Genomic DNA, 7,806 nt, shown 5'->3' with positions numbered 1-7,806 from the left:
AGGAAGTACGTGGCAGAATCTAGATATATCTAGTTAGACCACTGCAATGATTAAAAAGTCTGTGACTCCATTTTCCTGAGAGTAGCAGTTTTCAAATTTTTTTGGTCTCAAGACTCCTTCAAAGTGTGAAAAATTGTTGAAGACTCCCCAAAGGGCTTCTGTTTATGTTGGCTATATCTATTTATATTTACCGTATTAGGAATTAAAACATCTTTTTTATTAAAATAGTTTTGACTTCATGGACCCCTTGAATGGATCCCAGGGATCACTAGAGGTTTCTAGATTATGCTTTGAGAATCATTGACCTAGGGTATAAAGCCTTGAACCCTAAATTTGATATTTAATGTATTCTATAATCTGGCACCATTTTTTTTCATCTCAAGCTTTATTTAATGGCATCATATCTACTTCTATTTTCCTCCACATCCCATATCTTCATACAGCAGATTGCCTTTTGTTTCCAACTCATGTCTTTTTCACTATTACTTTATAGAAATACACACACACACACACACATATATAATTTTTTCCCTTTAATTTCCCTTTAAACCCAGGAGATTTTATGATCCCCATTTCTTTCTACTAGACCCTCCCCTCTATAGATTATCTCTAATTTATCCTGTATATATTTTTATATAGTTATTTTCATGTTATCTTTCATTAGACTGTGAGTTCCTTGAGATCAGAATGGTTTTTCTGTTTGTTTGTTTTTCCTTGCTTTTCTTTCTATTCTTAGCAGTTAGCATACCACACTGTAGGTACTTAATAAATTCTTATTTATTTGTTACTGACTAACTAAGGTAAAATCTCCAACCCAGGCCTTTTCTGATCTCTTGGAGACTTGCTCTACCTGCAACTGAATCGGTAGATTCTCACTCCCTCTTAAAATTATTCACACCTTTGACTTTTAGATCTAGGACTGCTTTACACTCTTAAAATTATAGGGGATCCCAAAGAGCTTTTGTTTTATATGGGCTAGATCCAGGGATATGCTGGTAAATGTTTAACAATGCTCTCTTAGATCCACCTCCAGAGAAAGAACTGTTGGAGTTGGATGGGTGTGAATCAACACATAATATCTTTCACATCAGTGTATTTATTGTTTTATTTTGAGGTTTTGGTTATTTATGAGTGTTCTCCTAAAACAATGACCAATATGGAAATTTGTTTTTCAGGATAATAAAAATAAAATTAAACAAACACACAAACAAAACAACAATTAGGGCAGCTTGGTGGTTCATTGGTGCCTAGCCTGAAGAGAGGAAATCCTAGATTTGAATCTGTGTAACTCTGGGCAAGTCACTTATCCTCAATTGCCACTGCTTTTCTGACTTGGAAATCATATTGATTCTAAGCAAGAAGGTAAGGATTTAAAAACAAAAAAACCTTAATAATATCTTTATATGGAAAAATATATTGGCAGATACTTAAAATAAAAACCAAAAAACACCTTACCTTCCACCTTAGAAATGAAGAATGATGAAGGCTAGGCAATAGGCATTAAATGATTTGCTCAGGGACACAGCTAGAAAGGAACTTGTGTCTCTAGGTCTGGTTCTCAATCCCTCATGCCACCTACCTGCCCCTATAGGCACATAATCTTAAATTTAATCTGCATTACTAACATTTTTTCTATTACTTTCATAAACCTAGATAAACAATAAAACATCAAATTCACCCTGATTTGTAGTGTTGATCATTTTCCAAGATGAAAATGCTTGCAACTGAAAATTTAACAACTGGCTCTCATGAGTCATTTGTAGCTGCCTTTGTCATTGATTTTAGCTATTGATTATTTCAATACTAGAAATTAAAACCAGTAATTAAAAATATTTAATCCATTTAAAATAACAATAGATTCATTAATATTATATAAATAACTTTTTAAAGAAAAATATTTTTCAAAGCAAATCAAAACTTTGTGGGAAGAATAGAATCATTTCCCCAGATTTTTGTAAATCTTTTTAATGTCTGCTTAAGAGAAGTCAGATGGATTCTCATATCTGCTTCTGTGTTCATTCTGTCACAAAATGTTATTATGGGGGGTAAATATATGAAGAAAATATAGCCTCATATACATATGGAGTCGGAAAAGGGAGGAGTATTTTAATGGGTAAATAATATCTTAGTATTATTATGAAAATAGTTTTGAATTCAAAGTTGCCATGAAGGGTCTTGGAGGCCCCCCCCCCCCCACCAGGATCCTCAGAACACACCATGTGAAATACTATTCTACAAAATGGATGATTTCATTTTTTGTGTTTGTATTGCTAGTGCCCAACAGTAGGCACTTAATGAATGTTTGATGATAGGTTGATTATATTGATTTATTTGGGCACACATTGTTCTCCTCAGGAGAAAGTAAATTCCTAAAGGACAAGAACGATTTCATTTTTTTTCCTGGTGTCCCCAAGGGCCTACTTTAGTTTCATTATCTTGGGTGTATGAAAAAGGTTTGTTGAGTTGAATTGAATCTCGGTAAATGATAGCTGTTAAATAAGAAGAGACCATAAATGCTGAGGCAAACTTCCATAAAGAATCTGGAGACTGAGCTGGGTCTTGAAGGATAACAACTATTTAAGAAGGGAGGGAATTCCCAAGGTGTTCTGTCTGTCTGTCCATTGTCAGTGTGGGAATATATTTGGACACATATGTTTGCCTCTATGCTTTTGTGTTTGAAGGTGGATGGAGCAAAGGTGACACAAAAGGGATTTTCTCTGCATTTGCAGGGGTAGAAATCAAATGGGGTTGGAGTCGATGGAAACAAGGAAGGGAATTTTCTCTTTTTTAATCTTTTCCATAATAATAATGTCTCTTCACTAAATGGGCAGCTAGGTGGTGCAGGTTATAGAGACTTGACTCTAGAATCAGAAAGACTCATCTCCCCAAGATCTAATCTGGCTCCAGATACTAGCTGTGTGACCCTGGGCAAGTCACTTTTTGTCTCATTTTCCTCATCTTGTCAGATAAGCTGGTCAGGGAAATGGCAAGCCACTCCAATGTCTTTGCCCAGAAAACCTCAAATGGGGTCACAAAGAATCAGACACGACTACACAACAAATTGACTGACTGTTAATGAATTTGGCAAGTTATTAAGGAACACAAGTTAGAAATGACAAAAAATTCCTAAATAGGAACAGACAGTAGTTATTCAAGAGCCTATTATCATGACTGTCATTAGTCAATGAAGGATCTAGAATCTGAGATATTGATTCAAGCTAATACATTTCTGACTTCACTGAAATAGGCATTTTCAAGATTCCTACTTTATGGGTAAGCTTTTGTTTATGAGGGGGAAAAAGAATTGTTATAAGAAGATATAAAAGCTGCTTAACATTTTTTATGGCACTTTCGCATAAATCTTCTATCTATAACATGATCTAGTGACATAAATATTAGCAGCTTGTGTCTGTTTCACCTGCTGTGAAACCAGTGCTGTCCTATAGCAATAACCAGCAATGGAATAGAGCTATTTGCTGCTACCATAAATAAAAAAGGGTGTCATGGCTGTTTTCATTTGACTGAGCAGTAATGGAGTTAATTATACTTCCAGTCTCTTTGTTTTTGATCTGTGTTTCCAAAGTCATCTAAGCTTTTGGAAGTTCTTGTGTATTTTTTAACTCTTTCCTTGGCCATTTGTAGTAGATGGCATTTCAGATTTCAAGGCTATATATCTTTCTAAAATATGCTTGAAGCTGAAACTGTGAATGCTAATAAGTTCTATGTTGGTATTCCTGTAAGTGAATAGGAAGAGTTGAAAGATTATATTGTACTTATAATTTTGTCAATCATTTCTACTGATCACACCCACTTCTGGGCTGTCCTGCATTCAGGGCATAGTAAATACTTAAAATAAATAAATGTTTTTTGAATTGCCGAGGTAGGATAATATTTTAGCTCAGTTTTTCAGTGGAGAAAATTGGGGAGCATCGATGTAAAGGAACTTGGTCAAGGTTATATACCAAATCAGTGTCAGGATTAGTAGAAATTCTTTGAATTGTTTTTTCTAAATTACTAATTACTTTGAGAAATTATCGCTTTTATAATATGCCTTTGATGCTTGCTCTCTTTGTGACATTATACAGGTCACTTTATCTCCTTATGTCTCAATTTCCTTACCTATAAAATGAGGGGATAGGAATAGATCATCACTAATGTCTCTTCCAGATTTTTGTTATTCAATTATTTCAGTTGTATCTAATTCTTTGTGATCACATTTAGTGTTTTCTTGGCAAAGATACTGAAATGGATTGCCATTTCCTTCTACAACTCATTTTGCAATTGAGGAAACTGAGGCAAACAAGGTTAAGTGACTGGCCTAGGGTCACACAGCTAGTAAGTATTGTAGGCTGGATTTGAACTCAGAAAGAAGAGTCTTCCTGACTCAAGACCTGGCACTCTATCCACTGAGCTACTTTGCTGCCTCTTCCAGATTTAGAGCTCTGATCCTCTGTCCCTAAGACTGATTTTAAAATATCATTTTTAATATTATCAACAACAGCTTCGATTCATTTTTATATGTGTACGTATGCATTTTATACAAAATGTTATAGCCTCTACTTAGCATTCTGTAAAGTGTGTGCATATATATACATATATGTTCTAATATGTTATTGTATCTGAGATTTAATTGATATGATGAGAATCCAATGATATCGTCACAACCCACCCATAGCTGCTATTCTATGTCATTCTTGCTCATGTTCTTGTGAAAGTTCACGTATCTATTCAATGTATTGAAGACCCTCCTTGAATTCTGTTGGCATTTTAATTATGCCAGTGTAACACTGGGACTATTTGTACTCATTCTTCAGTTTTTCAATACAATTTTTTCAATCATACATTTAAAATACTTTATTATTATATCCTTTGTTCTTTTTCCCTATGTAATTTTTAAAAATAAAATATTATACCGTGCTCATACCTATCTCTCCAATGAGAAAGTTTCTTCACTGCTTTTTTGGGAGCAATGTCTTAAATACTTAAATTGTATAAAATGATATTTGAATTAATGTATATAAATATCATATCTATGTACATAAGTAATTAAGTATCAAGGAGACATCTCCATCTTCATTATTTGATAATATGGTAATATTATATTGACAAAACACCAAGCTAGACTACATTATTAGTAATAGCTACAGTGAGATTAAGTTAGGTCGTAATTATGTTGTTGGTATTTAAGGGTATGTGTTTATAACTTGAAAGATGTTGATCGTTTATCCAGTGATAATATTTTGACATTAATTAACTGAATAAATTGTCACAATTCTTAGCTTTCTTTTTTGTTAGTGTACACTTGAATTTATTCTTTCTGTATCTACTAGACTCTAAATATCTAATTCCTGAAAGAATAATTAATATCAAGATCCTGAAAAAAGTAGAAATTTTCCACATGAAATTCAAATTCTTTTCCTATGTATATGATGGATTTTTGACAGATATTTTTCAGTTTCCATGTAAGCGTTAGATATAATCTAGAGATTGTTTACCATAGAGATATGGCATTGGGAGCAACTATGTATATGTATATAGATATAAATTCATACTCATATTCGTATACCTTTAAATGAATCTACTTTTGTACAACTCAAATACCTGGAAATCGTTGTTTCAATATTTAATTGAAAGAACCTAGTTTTGGCAAATTTATCCTTTGTAATAAACAATTCCTTTCCCTAAACCCACCAATATGATTTCATCTGATAGGAGAGAATGCTTCTTTTATTTTGATTTGAGAATCTCTGCCTTAGGGGGCAGATTGTACGTTGGTTGTGTTTCAAGTAAAGACATTCAAAAAAGCTATTTGGGTAATTTTGCTATGAAGTGAATATTGGGATGGATACTATCTTCATGGGTTGTACTAGAGTCCTGGGTAATAGAGATAACTTTTACTTGAAGATATTTGCTGTGATTTATTAGTGCAGGCTGCCAAACTAGGAATACTTTAGCCTAGAAAAGAAATTTTGTGAGAATTCTGTCTTGTCTCAGATCATGTCTATATCAAGAGAATACATGATTAAAAATAGTTGGATCTGATATTTTGGATTGCTTTAATGATTGATTTGAATTTGGGCAGTTTGTTCAACTCAATTTTATTCAACTCAGGAAACATTTACTAAAGCACTAAGCATGTTTTAAGACATTGTATTAGTCAATGCGATAGAAAGACAGGAGAAAAAATGCATTCTGACTTCAAGGAATTTACAGTATTATGGGGATACTTTTGATACAGAGAAGTAAATACAATATAATTTGAAGGGAAAGAGAATAATTCATTTGGTTGTATTATTAAAGACAGATTTAAAAAAGAAAAGAAAGATTAAAAAAATAAGTCCTCCTCCCTCCACCTATGCATGCATCCAAAATTACAACCAATAGGAAAAAACAAACAAACAAGCAATTCCTGAATATTTCAGAGTAGAAAAGAGCCTCCCTGCATCTCACATAGAACAGAATATAGGAGAATTCTTGGCACAATTTCTTCAGCGTATGAATGAATCCTGATTTTAGAGACCCAGTCAGAAAGTGCATCCCTTGTTCTTTATCTGGGACACACTTATAAGCTGAATTGTTAGTTTCCTAAGTTGACCTGTGCAGACATCTCAGAGGATTTAAAATTTATTCTGATCATGTTTCATCTTGATGAGCCTAATAGCTGGCATTTAAAGAACTTGGACAAACTGGGCTCTAGTTTTGTTAGATTTCCTAAGTTATTCAGCAAGTTGTCTACAAAAATGAGACCCATTATTTATATGTACTTTGAACGTGCCTAAAACTCCAGGCATGATAGTATATTTAGCTACCCAACAGCTTTTTACTAGGGAAGGTCAAATTTCCCCTTCTTAAAAGTCTTTCAAGCTCCAAACCCAGTTTGCATATTGAGCTTCCCAGAACTATTTTCACCTACTTGGGGCACTTGAGCATGAAGATGTCTTTCACTACAAATTGGCACGCAGCATGGTTAGGAGGGGGCCCACATCTTAAATCCGCTCTGTTTATTACAGAGGAAGTTCTGATCAAGTTTATGGTGTTCAAGACTCCAAGATATCAACTCCAGGGAAGAGCAGGACAAGCTATTGTAAATATGAACCATCAAAGCATTAGCCATTTCAATGAAATGAAGCAAAGCAATTGTTTTTTAGAAAGGTGCCTTTCAAATCTCCTTTTTCAGGTTCTGAGTTTCTGCATCAAATTCAGCATTACTCTACAACATGACTTAAAGGTATTTATCTCAGAACCCAGCAAGGTCATTCATGTGTCTAGTGAGTCATTACCTTGATTGTATGTAGCTAACAATTAGCTGAGCTTTTAAAAATAATTTAGTTATAAAGGAGTAAGGGAGTTAATATAGAATAGTTAAAATAATTCCAGCTCCTCAAGTTAAGGGATTCTAATTTCATCAAATGTTTGGCTTTTATCTTATGTTATAGATAGGGGCATTGAATCATAGATTTAGGGCTAGAAATGACCTTAGACATCCTTTAATCCAAATCTATCATTTTAGAGAAGAGGAAATTAAGGTGAAAAAAGAAACAAGGTAACCAAGCAAAATATATTATTGTATTGCAATGAATAGAGCCCTGTATCAAAGCAATGTCCTCTGACTCCAAAGCAAGTACCATTACTACTTGATGCCTCTCTAATTTAATGTTGTCTTTTTTTTTAATAGTTGTCTACAGTGTATAATCACAAATACCTGTAATCTACAGCATGCCAAATTTATGTCAGGTCTATTATTTTATGCGTTGGGACATATTTCATAGTAATTAGGAAACAGGGGGTTTGTTTTCAAGAAATTAA

Source organism: Monodelphis domestica, chromosome 2 (genome assembly GCF_027887165.1).
Source record: "Monodelphis domestica isolate mMonDom1 chromosome 2, mMonDom1.pri, whole genome shotgun sequence".
Lineage (NCBI taxonomy): Eukaryota > Metazoa > Chordata > Mammalia > Didelphimorphia > Didelphidae > Monodelphis > Monodelphis domestica.
The sequence above is the reverse complement of the archived record's forward strand: the minus strand, read 5'-3'. Positions refer to the sequence as shown.